Source organism: Rhinopithecus roxellana, chromosome 7 (genome assembly GCF_007565055.1).
Source record: "Rhinopithecus roxellana isolate Shanxi Qingling chromosome 7, ASM756505v1, whole genome shotgun sequence".
In the NCBI taxonomy this organism is placed as follows: Eukaryota; Metazoa; Chordata; class Mammalia; order Primates; family Cercopithecidae; genus Rhinopithecus; species Rhinopithecus roxellana.
In genome coordinates, this window is record NC_044555.1 from 60,557,251 (window position 1) to 60,571,319 (window position 14,069).

General features: G+C 34.9%; 1 protein-coding gene across 6 annotated transcripts in view; it reads right to left on the reverse strand.

The window, feature by feature from the left end:
- PFKFB1 (6-phosphofructo-2-kinase/fructose-2,6-biphosphatase 1) overlaps window positions 1–14,069 on the reverse strand; it is a 74,855-nt gene that overhangs the window by 42,824 nt on the left and 17,962 nt on the right. The gene's annotated exons all lie outside the window — the stretch shown is intronic.

Genomic DNA, 14,069 nt, shown 5'->3' on the forward strand with positions numbered 1-14,069 from the left:
CTTTCTCCACAGGATATAAACAAGATAGAGAATCTCAAGACAATACTCACAATGTCCAGGATGCAAACTACAATCAATCAGCATGCAAATAACCATAAACATTTCAATTAACATGGAAAAAGACAACAGACATGAATGATAAGACATTAAATTATCTTAAATTAGCTATTATAAAAATGTTTGAATGAACAATAACAAGCGATTTTGGAACACATATTTAAAACAGAAGCACTCAGTGAAGAAACAGAGGATATAAATAAGAATCACATGGATATTTTGAACTAAAAACATAATAGCTGAAATAAAAACTCAGGAATGAAAGAGTAGATAGAAATTTCATAGGTATTACAATGACAAGAGTATATAATAGCAATTCTAAACACATAAATTTGACAACATAGATGAAACAAATTTCTCAAAAAGCACAAACTGGCAAAACTTATCCAAAATGTAACAAATAATCTAAATAATCTAAATCCTTCTATAAATATTACTGAAATTGAATTTGCAATTAAAAATCTTCCCCCAAAATACCCAGGTCCAGACAGTCTCAATGGCAAATTTTACCATTCATTTAAAGAAGAAATAGCATCAATTCTATACAATCTCTCTATGAAGTTAGAAGACGAAAATACATATCAACTTACTCTGTGAGGCCAGCATTTCCCTGATATAAAAACCAGAAAAATAAGTGATATAAAAAAAGAAACTACAAATCAATATCCCTCATGAACATAAGAATCGTAAAAAAATGCAAATGAAATTTGGCTATATACAAAATAGATAATTAATATACCACAAGAAAGCATGGTTTATCCCAGGAATACAAGGCTGGTTCAACATATGAAAATCAATCAAAGCAATCCATTCTAAAGATGTAAAACTCCATGGTATGGTTTGAATGCATCCTCCAAAGTTCATGTGTTGGAACTTAATCTCCAGTGCAACAGCATTGAGAGGTGGGAACTTTAAGAGGTGATTAGGTCATGAGGGCTCTACCTCTAAGGCCTCTGCCCTCATGAATGAATTAATGGCATTATTGATGGAATGGTTTAGTTAACTCAGAAAATAGATCCTGATAAAAGGATAAGTTTGGCTCCCACACTCGCATGCACAGGCACGCACATAAGCACACTCTCTCTTGCCCTTTCACCTTCCACCATGGGATGATGCAGCAAGAAGGCCCTCACCAGATGTGGCCACGTGATCTTGGACTTCCCAGCCTCCAGAACTGTAAGAAATAAATCTCTATTCTTTATAAATTAGCCAGTCTGTGGTATTCTGTTTTAGCAGCACAAAATAGATTAAGATGCCCCAAATTATATCAGCAGATGAAAAAAAACTTTTTACAAAATACAATATCCATTCGTAATGAAACTCTCAGCAATTTGGAATAGAAGGGAGCTTCCTTACCCAGATAAAGAATATTTACAAAAAATCTACAGCTAATATCATACTTTATGTTGACAGACTAAATGCTTTCTCTCTAATATCAGGAACAAGGCAAGGATGTCCACTCTCACCACTCCTATTCAACATAGTACTGAAACTTCTAGTCAATATTATAAGGCAAGAAGGAAATATAAGGCATGCAAATTGTAAAGGAAGAAATAAATCTGTCCCTGTTCATCCACAATATGATTGGGTAGAAAATCCCAGGAAATCTATATTTTAATTTCTGTTTTATTTTTTGAGACACAGTCTTGCTCTGTCACCCAGGCTGGAGTGCAGTGCCATGATCATGGCTCACTGCAACCTCAGCTTCCCAGGTTCAAGGGCTTCTCATGCCTCAGCCTCCATAGTAGCTGGGATTACAGGCATGTGCCACCACACCTGGCTAATTTTTGTATTTTTAGTAGTGATGGGGTTTCACCATGTTGGCCAGGCTGGTCTCGAACTCTTGGCCTCAAGTGATCTGCCCACCTCAGCCTCCGAAAGTGCTGAGATTATAGGCATGAGCCACTGTGCCTGGCCCAAAATCTATTTTTAACTGATCTTTAACAAAGCATACAACAACATAAAGTAGAGAAATGATGCCCTATTCGATAAATGATGCTGGGATAATTGGCAAGCCACCATATAGAAGAATAAAACTGGACCCTCATCTCTCACTTTATACAAAAATCAACTCAAGATGGATCAAAGACTTATATCTCAGACTTGAAATCATAAAAATTTTACAAGATAACATTGGGAAAACTCTTCTAGACATAGGCTTAGGCAAAGAATTCATGACTAAGAACCCAAAAGCAAATGCAACAAAAACCCTCCTAGTACTAATAAGCGAGTTTATCAAGTTCACAGGGTACAATGTCAACACATAAAAGTCAATCATAATACTATATACAATCAATAAACAATTCAAAATCAAATTTTAAAAAATGTTTACAATAGTTCTAATAAGATAAAATCATTAGGTATGACACCAACAAAACATGTATAAAAGATCTGTATGCTGGAAATTACAAAATGCTGTTAAAAAAAATCACTAAATGCTTCTGTGCAGCAGAAGAAATAATCAGCAGCGTAAACAGACAACCAACAGAGTGGGAGAAAATATTCACAAACTATGCATTTGATAAAGGACTAACATCCAGAATATACAAGAAACTCAAACAACTCAGCAAGAAAAAAACAAATAATTCCATCGAAAAGTGGGCAAAGGACATGAATATAGAATTCTCAAAAGAAGATATATAAACAGCCAACAAACACATGAAAAAATGCTCAACATCACTAACTTTCAGGGAAATGAGAATTAAAGCCACAATGAGATACCACCTTACTCCTGCAAGAATGGCCATAATTTTAAAATAAAAGAAAAAATCTTGGAATGGATGTGGTGAAAAGAGAACACTTTTATAGTGCCGGTAGGAATGTAAACTAGTACAACCACTGTGGAAAACAGTATGGAGATTCCTTAAAGAACTAAAAGTAGAACTACCATTTGATCCAGCAATCCCACTACCAGGTATCTACCCAGAGGAAAGGAAGTCATTACATGAAAAAGACACATGCACACGCATGTTTATAGCAGCACACTTCACAATTGCAAATATATGGAACCAACCTAAATGCCCATCATCCAACGAGTGGATAAAGAAAATGTATCCATTTTCTTTATATCATTTTCTTTATATCATATTCCATGATATATATACCATGGAATGCTACTCAGCCATAAAACAGAATGAAATAATGGCCTTTGCAGCAACTTGGATGGACATAGAGGCCATTATTTTAAGTGAAGTCACTTAGGAATGAAAAATCAAATATCGTTATGTTCTCACTTATAAGTGGAGCTAAGTTATGAAGATGCAAAGGAGTAAGAATGTTATAGTGGACTCTGGGGACTTGGGGGAAAGGATGGAAGTGGGGTGAGTGATAAAAGACTACATATTGGAGCCAGTGTACACTGCTCAGGTGACAGATGCACCAAAATCTCGGAAACCATGACTAAAGAACTTACCCATGTAACCAAAAACCATCTGCACCCTAAAAACTATTGAAAATAAATAAATAAACAAAACAATGTTGGTGGAAAGAACTTTACTACATTATTTTGAGACTTATTATAAAGCCGCAATATTCAGGACAGTGTGGTATTGGAAAAAGGATAGCTATCTAGATCAGTGAGACAGAATAAACAGCCCAGAAATAGACCCACTCAAATTTTGGACAAGGTCAACTAATTTTGGACAAAGGTACAACAACAAATGGTGCTAGAACGACTGGAAGTCCATTGCAGAAAATGAACTTGAATACTTAAACCTTATGCAAAAAGTAATCCAAAGTGGATCATAGGTCTAAATATAAAATGTAAAATGATAAAACTTCTTAAAAAAAGACATGAGAGAGAATGTGTGAAATATTGGATATGCCAATTAGTTTTTAGTTACATTACAAAAAACATTATCCATACAAGAAAGAAAATAGATAAATTGAAACTATAATAATTTAAACATTTTTATTTATGAAAATTTTAAAAATAAAAATTGTTAAATATTTACATATTAAATTTTTTTATCTGTGAAAGACACAAAAGAATGAAAAGACATGGCACAGGTTGAAAGAATATGCTTGTACATTATATATGTGGTATATCCCAAATACATAAATAACACTTAAAACTGAACAATAAAAGATAAAATTTAATTTTAAAAAGTAGCAAAGCATCTGAACAAACATTTCACCAACCCAAACGTACAGATGGCAAAGAAGTATATTAAAAGATAATATCAATCATTAGGAAAATGAAAATTAAATGTGTAATGAGAAGCACTTCAAGATATAGCTATTAAAGTGGCTAGAATTAAATACACATATAAATTTACAAGACAATATGAAATGCTGGCAAGGATGTATTACAAAAGCAACTCTCACTCATTGCTAGTGGAAATGCAAAATGGTTCAGGCATTTTGGAAAACAGTTTGGCAGTTACTTTTAAAATTTAACATATACTTGACATATGACCCAGCATTTTCACTCACAGATACCTTTGGAAGGGAATTGAAAAATCAAGTTTACACAAAAATGTATATGAGAATATTTATAGAGCCTTACTAAAAATCACTAAAACCTGGAAACAACCAAGATGCTCTTCAGCTGGTGAATGGATAAACAAATTGTGGTACAATCATAGACTAGAATACCATTTGGCAATTAAGATAACTGTTGATATTCATACAGCTAGGATGAATCTTCAATGCATTATGCTAAGAGAAAGAAGCCATATCGAAAAGCTGACAAGTGATACTGTTCCATTTATATGACATCTTAGACAAGGCAAAATTATATGAACAGAGAACAGGTCAGTAGTTGCCAGGGGTTGGGGGACGTCTGAGGGGTTGACTATAATGGGCTGTACGAGAGAAATTTTAGGGTGATGGAATTGTTCTATATGGTACTATGGAAGAGGATATCTGACTTTATACATTTGTCAAAACTCACAAAACTGAATTTTATTGCATTCAAGGTTTTAGAAATCAACCGAAATGTCTGAGCAACTCAATATTGAATGCAGTTTGCAACAAATGGTTCTAACTGTATTACAAGTGTATATATCATAACCTCACTACATGCAGTGGAGAAAGAAAACCTGAAATGAATAACCATGAAAATAGTGTTTTGCCGAATATTTAAAGACTAACGACAGAAAGTAATTGTGTGTAGACACTGTACTCTGATTGGTACAATTGTTTCTCCCAGGGGTATGAGTTAACAATTCTGAAACTACCAGTGTAGTAGGGTTGAATAAATAAATAAACAAACAAACAAACAAATAAATAAATAAATAACTTGTAGATAATGAGAGTCAGGTATTTCACAGTCTAAGAAAGAAGCTCATAATAAACAAGGGAGAAGGTCTAGAACGATGCCTTATAGTGCAATTTAGGGTCAGAAATGGTATTAACTCATGCTTATTTTAACATATCTATAAATAGACACTAAAATACAGATGGGTTAGCATGCACACAAATATTTCTTAGCTCTGTCTGCTGAGAGGGCTAGAATTAATGACACCCTAAAAGTGACAAAAGCATCCAGATCTTGGTTTCCAAATACCAATTTTCAATTACAGGAACCATAGTTTATTGGAGAAGAGGCTGGTGTATCTTGTAAAAAAGCAACGAAGTGCTAGAAAAATAAGGAGGATAAGAGTATATCAAAGGGACACAGGAAGGGAAAAGACAGGGATGAGTAAGTGGAGCATAGAGGATTCTTAGGGCGGTGAAACTACTTTAATACTGCATGCATGTCATTATAAATTTGCTCAAGCCTATAGAATGTGCAACTCCAAGAGTGAATCCTAAACTATGGACTCCGGGTGATAGCAATGTGTCAATGTAGGTTCATCATTTGTAACAAATACCCCTGTGGCAGCGGATATTGATAATGGGAGAGGCTATGCATGCGGAGGGGAGGAAGGGAGTATATGGGAAATCTTGGTACCTTTTGCTCAATTTTGCTGCAAACCTAAAACTGCTGTAAAATATAAAGTCTATTAAAAACAGAACAGAACACGGGAGCCAATATGAAAGAGTTCCTAATGGGTGAAGCTGGGACAAGGTGACCAACAAAATAAATAAGCAGAGTATTATATTATAACCCAAATAAGTAAATATTTATGAGTACCTACTTACATACATACATTGTTCAATAAATAAGTAGGGGAGAAAGGAAAAATCTTTATAGAGGGATTCCAAAAAATAAATGTAGAATAAATAAGGAAACTAGAAAATCATCATTAGAACACTACTGTAATAATTGCTGCAGGTACGATCCACTGATTAATGCTAAAATTAGTGAGTGAAACTTTAAGGAGAATCTCAAGAGTTGCATAGGCTCAAATAATTTTACCCAAATTATTACAGTGTTTTAAATAAACTTCCACAAATTAGTTGATACTTCTCCTTCTAGGGGGTGGCATTTAATTTCTCTCCCCTTGAGTGTGGGCTGGACATAATGATTCACTTCCAAAGAATACAGTATGGAAAAGAAACATAGTAACCTGGCAGACTATAACTAATCTAAGAGTTCAAGGTCAATATCATCAGCAATAAGTCATGTTGATATCATCTTCCCTCTGATGTGATGTGATGAGAAAGACACCTCACCTCTATGGTATTCTCCTTAAAACCCACAGCCACAGTCTAAACATGAGAAAATATCAGAAAACCTCAAATTGAGGGTCATTTCACAAAACACTTGACCAAAATTGTCAAAGTTATGAAAAACAAGGAAAGACTGAAAAGCTGTCACAGATTGGATGATTCTAAGGAAATAAGACAAATAATCCCAATGTGGTATGCTGGATTGGATCCTGGAACATAAAAAGGACATTAGTGAAAAAACTGAAGAAGCCTGAATAAATTATGTAGTTTAGTTAATAGTAATTTACCCATGTTAATTTGTTAGTTTTGACAAATACACCATGTTTATGTAAAGTGATAACATTGGTGGAAGCTGAATGAAAGGTATACAGGAATTCTACAGTTGTTCTGTAAATCTAAAATTATTTCAAAATAAAAAGCTAAAAAATAAAAAAGCTTACTGCCAGGACAGACTTAGGTAGCGGCCATTCACTTCCTGAATGCTTTCCCTTCTTATTTAGTCACTTCACGTGGATAAAACTCTTATTTGTCCTATCACCTAATCTCGTTTTTAGAAAAGGATCTTATGACAGCTGGTCACATTTCCTCAAGCTCTTCTGTAAACTTTCAGGTAATTTTAAGTAGTACAGTATCCTACTCAAGTTGTATATGGTAGAATATAGAAGAGAGATTTCTATTTCTGGTGATATTTTGGGCTATATTTATAAAGAGTCCTTCCAAATACAAAACACCTAAAAATACTGAATTTAAAACAAATAAAGCATGGCTGAAGTGGTGTGAAAGCACCAGAAATCCTCAGAGGCCAGGAATGAGAAAATAATTACTGTTCTAAAGAGATAAATAACAACTAAAATCCATGTTTACCCTGGTAGCCTGGAGCAGTGTTTCACAAACATGAAATCAATTCAGTGGGTGCAATAGGCAGCAAATAATATCACCCTTAATGATCCACACCTCTTGTTATTCATGACATTGTGTAGTCACTTACTGTTGAGTGTTGGCTGAATCTAGTGACTTGCTTTTAACACATAAAATAAGGCAAAAGTGATGGGATATCACTCCTGAGATTTTATCACGAAAAGACTGGCCATCCATTTTGTTGGTCCTCTTTGGCTCTCTCATTGACTTCCTCTGTTGGAAGCCAGCTGTCATGGTGTGAGCTTCCCTAGGGAGAGACCCACACAGCAAGAAGTTGAGGATTGTCTCTGGTCAACAGTTAGTGAGAAACTAAGGACCTCATTCCGATATGCTACGAGGAACTGAATCTTGCCAACAACCTTGGGAGTAAGTTGGAAGTGGTAGTAGAACCTTGAGATGACCAAAGCTTCAGCCAATACCCTGACTGTAGCCTTATTAGAGATCCTGAACCAGAGGACCCAGCTGAGCTGTGCACTGATCTCTGACTCACAGAAACAGAGAAAATAGATGTTTGCTGTTTTAAGGCACTAAGTTTTGGGGTTAATTTATTATACAATAGTTGACAAAATAATACGGTGGATCATAAAAAGCATATTTTTTGATTTAATATATATATGTGTATATATATATATGAACACAATCACACAAATGTGTGTGTTTATTGAGTGGCAAAGTAAGAAACAATGTTTCTTCTCTGGGCCATTGTCAAAGGATTGACACATTTCTGGCTTAAAACTTGGGCTTTAAGAGATAGCACGTATAGAGGATAGTAAACAAAACTCTTTGGGCTCAAAGTAGGAAGTTGGATCTGAGAGCCTGCCTAAAGTCTGGAGCCGATAATGGTGACATAATCAGTGGGTAAAGAAGAAGCACCTGAGACTGTCTCAACCTTGGCTTTGTGGAGGGAAATAAAAGAGTGAATAGTTACTGAGATTTCCTAGCCCAATCCTGCATTTATGTGGGTTTGGGGCTGAGATGTACATTACCTGTGTAGAAGAAAAAAAAAAAAAAACCCAACACACACACACACACACACACACACACACACACACACACACGAGAAAAACCTGTATGAATAAGAATCCACAGAAACAAACCAAAGAATCAGAATTGCAAAAACTATAATTGGAATTATCTGATTTATACTGTGAAATAAGCATTGGTTGTATGTTTAAAGAAATGAAGAAGGTATAAAAAGTATGTCAACGAAATGTGAGACTATCAAAGAAAGACCACATGAATTTTTAAAAGAATCAAATACAGCTTCTAGAAATTAGAAATGAGAGTATTAAAATTAAAAACTCAATGTATGAGGGTTAAACAGCAAACTAAACAGAGGTGATGAGATAATTAATGAACTGGAAAATAAATCTGAAGAAACTACATAGAAAGTACTATAGGAATAACAAGATATGGAAATATAAAATAGAGATTAAAACACATGGCTAGAATGATAAAGTCTACCATGGGTTTAATTACAGTTCCAGAAATAAAAGAATTGATGAAAGATAACAGTCCTCAAGTTAGGGAAGCCCAACTTTAAACAAAAATAAAAACAAGCAACATTTAGAAAAATCATCATAAAATTTCAGAACACTAAAGCCAAATAGATCTTAAAAGCAATTAAAGATAAAAGACAGTTTACCTAACGAGTAACAATGAGATTCCCAGTTGACTTCTCAACAGCAATAATGAAAACCACAGATAGTGAAATAACATTACTGAAGTTCTATGAGAATATAACTTTTAACCCAGAATTGTATACTCAGAAATAAGTCTCTTCAAGAATGAGGATGCCATAAACACATTTTCATGTAAACAACTCTGAGAGAATTTACTACCGAAAGACCTTCAATAAGGGTTCTGTGGAATGTACCTCAGACAGAAGAAAAACAGTACCAAAAGAAAGGACTAAGAAACAAGAAGAAATGGTGAGCAAGTAAAATGGTAAACATGTGGGTCAAACTAAGCCAACATTGACTTGAGAAACAACAATAAAAATGTCTATTTCATGGGTTTATAAAACAACTAAGTAAGGAACTTCTAGTTTCAGTTCCAAGAGGTTGGGAGTTCTTGCTCTCATCTTTACAATAAGAAAAATTTGGTCACACTGAAAATCAATGACTTTTCTGGGACCCATTAGAGAACTGAGGCCATAGAGAAAACTACTACCTTGAAATCTGAAGAGTCAGGCACTTTCAGAGAGAGAGAAAGCATCTGAAATTTTCTTATCTCGTGTGGAAAGCACTGGATGCCGGAAGCTAGTTAATACTTAAATACTACAAACAACTTTACACTTGTAAATTTATCTATTTAGAATATATGGATCAATTCCTTGAAAACCACAGCCTCTCACAAGTCAGCCAAAAATAAAACAGACACTCGAATAGTCCTATAAACATTAAAATAATTTAGTTCAACATAAAATCTCCAGAAATAGAAATCTCCAGGCCCAAATGTGTTTACTTCAAAAGTCTATAACACTTTTAAAGAAGAATTAATGCAAATTGTAAACAATATTTTCAAGGAAATAAGAGGAGAAGGGAATATTTTCAACCAATTTTATGAGGCCAGAATTACCCTGATACCAAAAACCGACAAATGGAGTACCAAAAATCCAAAAACTCTATAGTTCACTCTCTCATAAACTTAGATGCAAAAATCTTCAACAAAATATTGGCAGACAGAATCCAACATTACATGAAAATAATTACAGTCAGTCCTCTGTATCTGTGGGTTCCATATCTGCAGATTCAACCAACTGCAGATAGAAAATACTTTAAAAAACAATAAAAATAACAAGAACACTACAAATAAAAAGCAATACAGTATAACAACCATTTACATAGCATTTACATTGTATTAGGTATCATAATTAATCTACAGATGATTTAAAGTATATGAGAGGATATGTGTAGGTTATATGCAAACACTAGGCCATTTTATAAAAGGGACTTAAGCATTCATGGATTTTGGTATCTGAAGGGGTTCCCAGAACCAATCCTCTGCAGATACTGAGGGATGACTGTATATGCAATGATGAAGTGGGATTTAGTACAGGTATGCAAGACTAGAATAAAATTCAAAAAATCTATTAATGTAATCCACCCTATCAACAAACTAAAGAAAAAAAATCAATACACACTGACAAAGCACATCATAAAACCCATTAATGATAAAAACTTTCAGCAAGTTAGGAATAGAGATGAATTACCTAAACTTGATAGGCAATCCTTTCTTTCAATAATTTTAATGAGTTTAAGCACTCAGCAATTCGTCAATTGGGAAGCACAATACACAAGTTCAGGGCTCAGCGGATCAAGGGAAAACTTTTATAAGGTGTTCTCAGAAGAGAGATGAAATAAATATTTGATTGCTTAAAGTAGAAAGTCCATAGTTAGAGGTTAGTTGGTGGTTTCTGAATAGTTAAGCTTAAGATTTTATATTTTTATTTTTTATTTTAAGTTCAGGGGTACATGTGCAAGTTTTTTACTGAGATAAATTAATGTCACAAGAGTTTGTTATACAGATTATTTTGTCACCCAGGTGTACCTACTACCTATTAACTAGCACCCATTAGTTATTCTTCCTGATCCTCTCCCTTCTCCCACTCTCCACCCTCAGGTAGGTCTCAAGTGTGTGTTGTTCCCCTCTATGTCCATGTGTTCTCATCATTTAGCTCCCACTTACAAGGGAGAACATGCAGTATTTGGTTTCCTGTTCCTGTTTTCGGTTGCTAAGGATAATGGCCTCCAGCTCCATCCATGTCCCTGCAAAGGACATAATCTCATTCTTTTTTATGGCTGCATAGTATTCCATGGTATATACATACTACATTTTCTTTATCCAGTCTGTCATTGATAGACATTTAGGTTGATTCCATGTCTTTGGTATTGTGATGTGATATGTCTGCATGTGTCTTTATAATAGAACGATTTATATTCCCTTGGGTATATACCTGGTAATGGGATTGCTGGGTTGAATGGTACTTCTGTTTTTAGCTCTTTGATGAATCACTACACTGCTTTCCACATGGTTGAGCTAATTTACATTCCCACCAGCAGTGTATAAACATTCACTTTCTTCTGCAATCTCGCCAGCATCTGTTATTTTTTGACTTTTTTATGATAGCCATTCTGACTGGTGTGAAATGGTATCTCACTGTGGCTTTGATTTGCATTTCCCTAATCATAAGTGATGCTGAGCATTTTTTCATATGCTTGTTGGCTGTATGTATGTCTTCTTTTGAAAAGCGCCTGTTCATGTCCTTTGCCCACTTTTTAATAGGGTTGTTTTTTTTTTTTTTCTTGTAAATTTGTTTAAGTTCAACTTGATAAGAAACTTCTACAAAGCAAACAAAATCTATCACCAACATTATACTTAAAAGTGAAAGACTAAATGCTTTCCCCCTAACATCAGGACTAATGTAAGGATTTCCACCTTCTCCACTCTTTTGACATAGTACGAGAAGTTCTAACCACTGCAATAAGGCAATAAAAGGAAATAAAAGGCATACAGTTTGGAAAATAATTTTTAAAAATTCCCTATTTGAAATGTCATGATTGTCTACATAGAAATATCCTCCTAAACTACAGAAATTCCTCGAACTAACAAGTGAGTTCATCAGGGCTGCAAGATACAAGATCAACACACAAAAACAATCTTGAGACCTTCATTTCTGGCATGAGAGTATGAGGAACTCTGAAGACCCTTTCTCTAATAAAACAAGCTCAGCTGGCAAAAATTACAACACTACAATCTTTTAAAATCTCTGGAAATTGTCTTAAATGGAATACAGCACATGAAGATATTTTTATTCACGAAAATCTACTGAAATTTGGTAAGAACACAGTCTTTGACACATGTGCCATGCTACTGTTCCCAACCTTACTACTGTCCCCTCACTACTGGCTCCAAGCTTAGCTTGATAGAAGCTCCACTTAAGGTGTGTGTAGCCAAGATGAAGCTCCTTTTCTTCTTGGAGAGAATGTCCCATCAGTACTTTGGCATCTTACTGGAAGGAGCAGAGAGCTAGCATTTAGCATTCCCTTCCACTCAAAATTGCAGAGGCCTGGCAAGTGTGGTTAAGAGGTTGGAGGTTCCCTTCCTCCTCCCAGTTTTTACTCATAGAATAGAGGCTATATCCCAGGTGCAATAGGCTAAGAATACTGGGGTCCTGATTACCCTCATTCCATCTTGCTCATAGGGTAGGTTCCACACCAGGACAGGCAAACTAAGACCAGAAGCTGCTGCCTCGCCCAGCACCCAGAACAGTGCTCAGACAGTATGCCCATGGAGAGAGGAAATTCGTAAGAGGAGAGAGCTCTGAAACTCTTCCCCCAAAACTAACTTTATTTTTAACATTGTATAAAGAAGCTCAAGCCCAAGGATGTTCTCAAAAACTACAAGTTCACTTAACTAAGAACAACATAGGCCAGCTCGTTTATCAGAGAGAACAAGAGAGAGAGGGACAGGTAAGAAGAGCCCTTCTGGGGTATGAAGAATCTTGAAAGACTTACTTCTCAAACTACTCCTGCAAGAGTTTAATTAGATAAAGCATGCTGGGCAATGCATGCTTCAGGACACTGTCAAACAAACAAACAAACAAAAAACAAAAACAAAATAGAGCGTTCAGCTAGTAATTAGTAGAGCCTAGAGTGTAATACCCCCATGTGGGCTGACAGCTTAATAGAGAGACTGGGAAAAAAGTCAAAGAAAGACCAAATTACCTGCAAGTCAAAAGCTATGCACTCCAAGAAGCAACACTTAAGAGTTCACACTGCAGGGAAACATACTTTAAAAATAGCCTAACCAAGTCACAAAGCAAAGAGTTATACAGAAATAAGGAAATGATACCAGAAGGTAATTCAAACTGACAGGAACAAATGAAAATAATAGAAAATAATGTATGTAATTTTCCCAGCTTCTTTAAAACATAAAATTATATAAAATAATAATTATAATGATGCATTGTTTAGTTTTTAGCATATACAGATATAATATATATGTATATAATATAGCTCAAAAAGGAAGGTGGAAGAGAAATATATAGGAGTGAAATTTTTATATCTCACTGGAATTAAATTAGTACAAATCTGAAGCACACCGATGTATGATGTATGTGAAAAGCCCTAGAACAACCACGAAGAAAATACCTCAAAAATGTATAACAAAAATGATCAAATGAATTAAAATGTTAAACTAGAACAATTAATTTAATGCAAAAGAAAGCAGTAAAGGAGGAATAGAGGGAAAAAGACATGAGCTCTAAGGAAAAATAAAACTGCATATTTAAACCAACTATACCAATAATGATTTTAAATCAGAACAGATTAATCAACCCAATCAAAAGGTAGAGAATATCTAACTGAATACAAACGAGGAAGATCCAACTGCATGCTGCCTACAGAAGACACATTTTAGATTGAAAGATACAAGGCAGGCCTGGTGGCTCACGCCTATAATCCGATCACTTTGGGAAACCAAAGTGGGAGGATCCCTTGAGCTCAGAAGTTTGAGACCAGCTTGGGCAACAT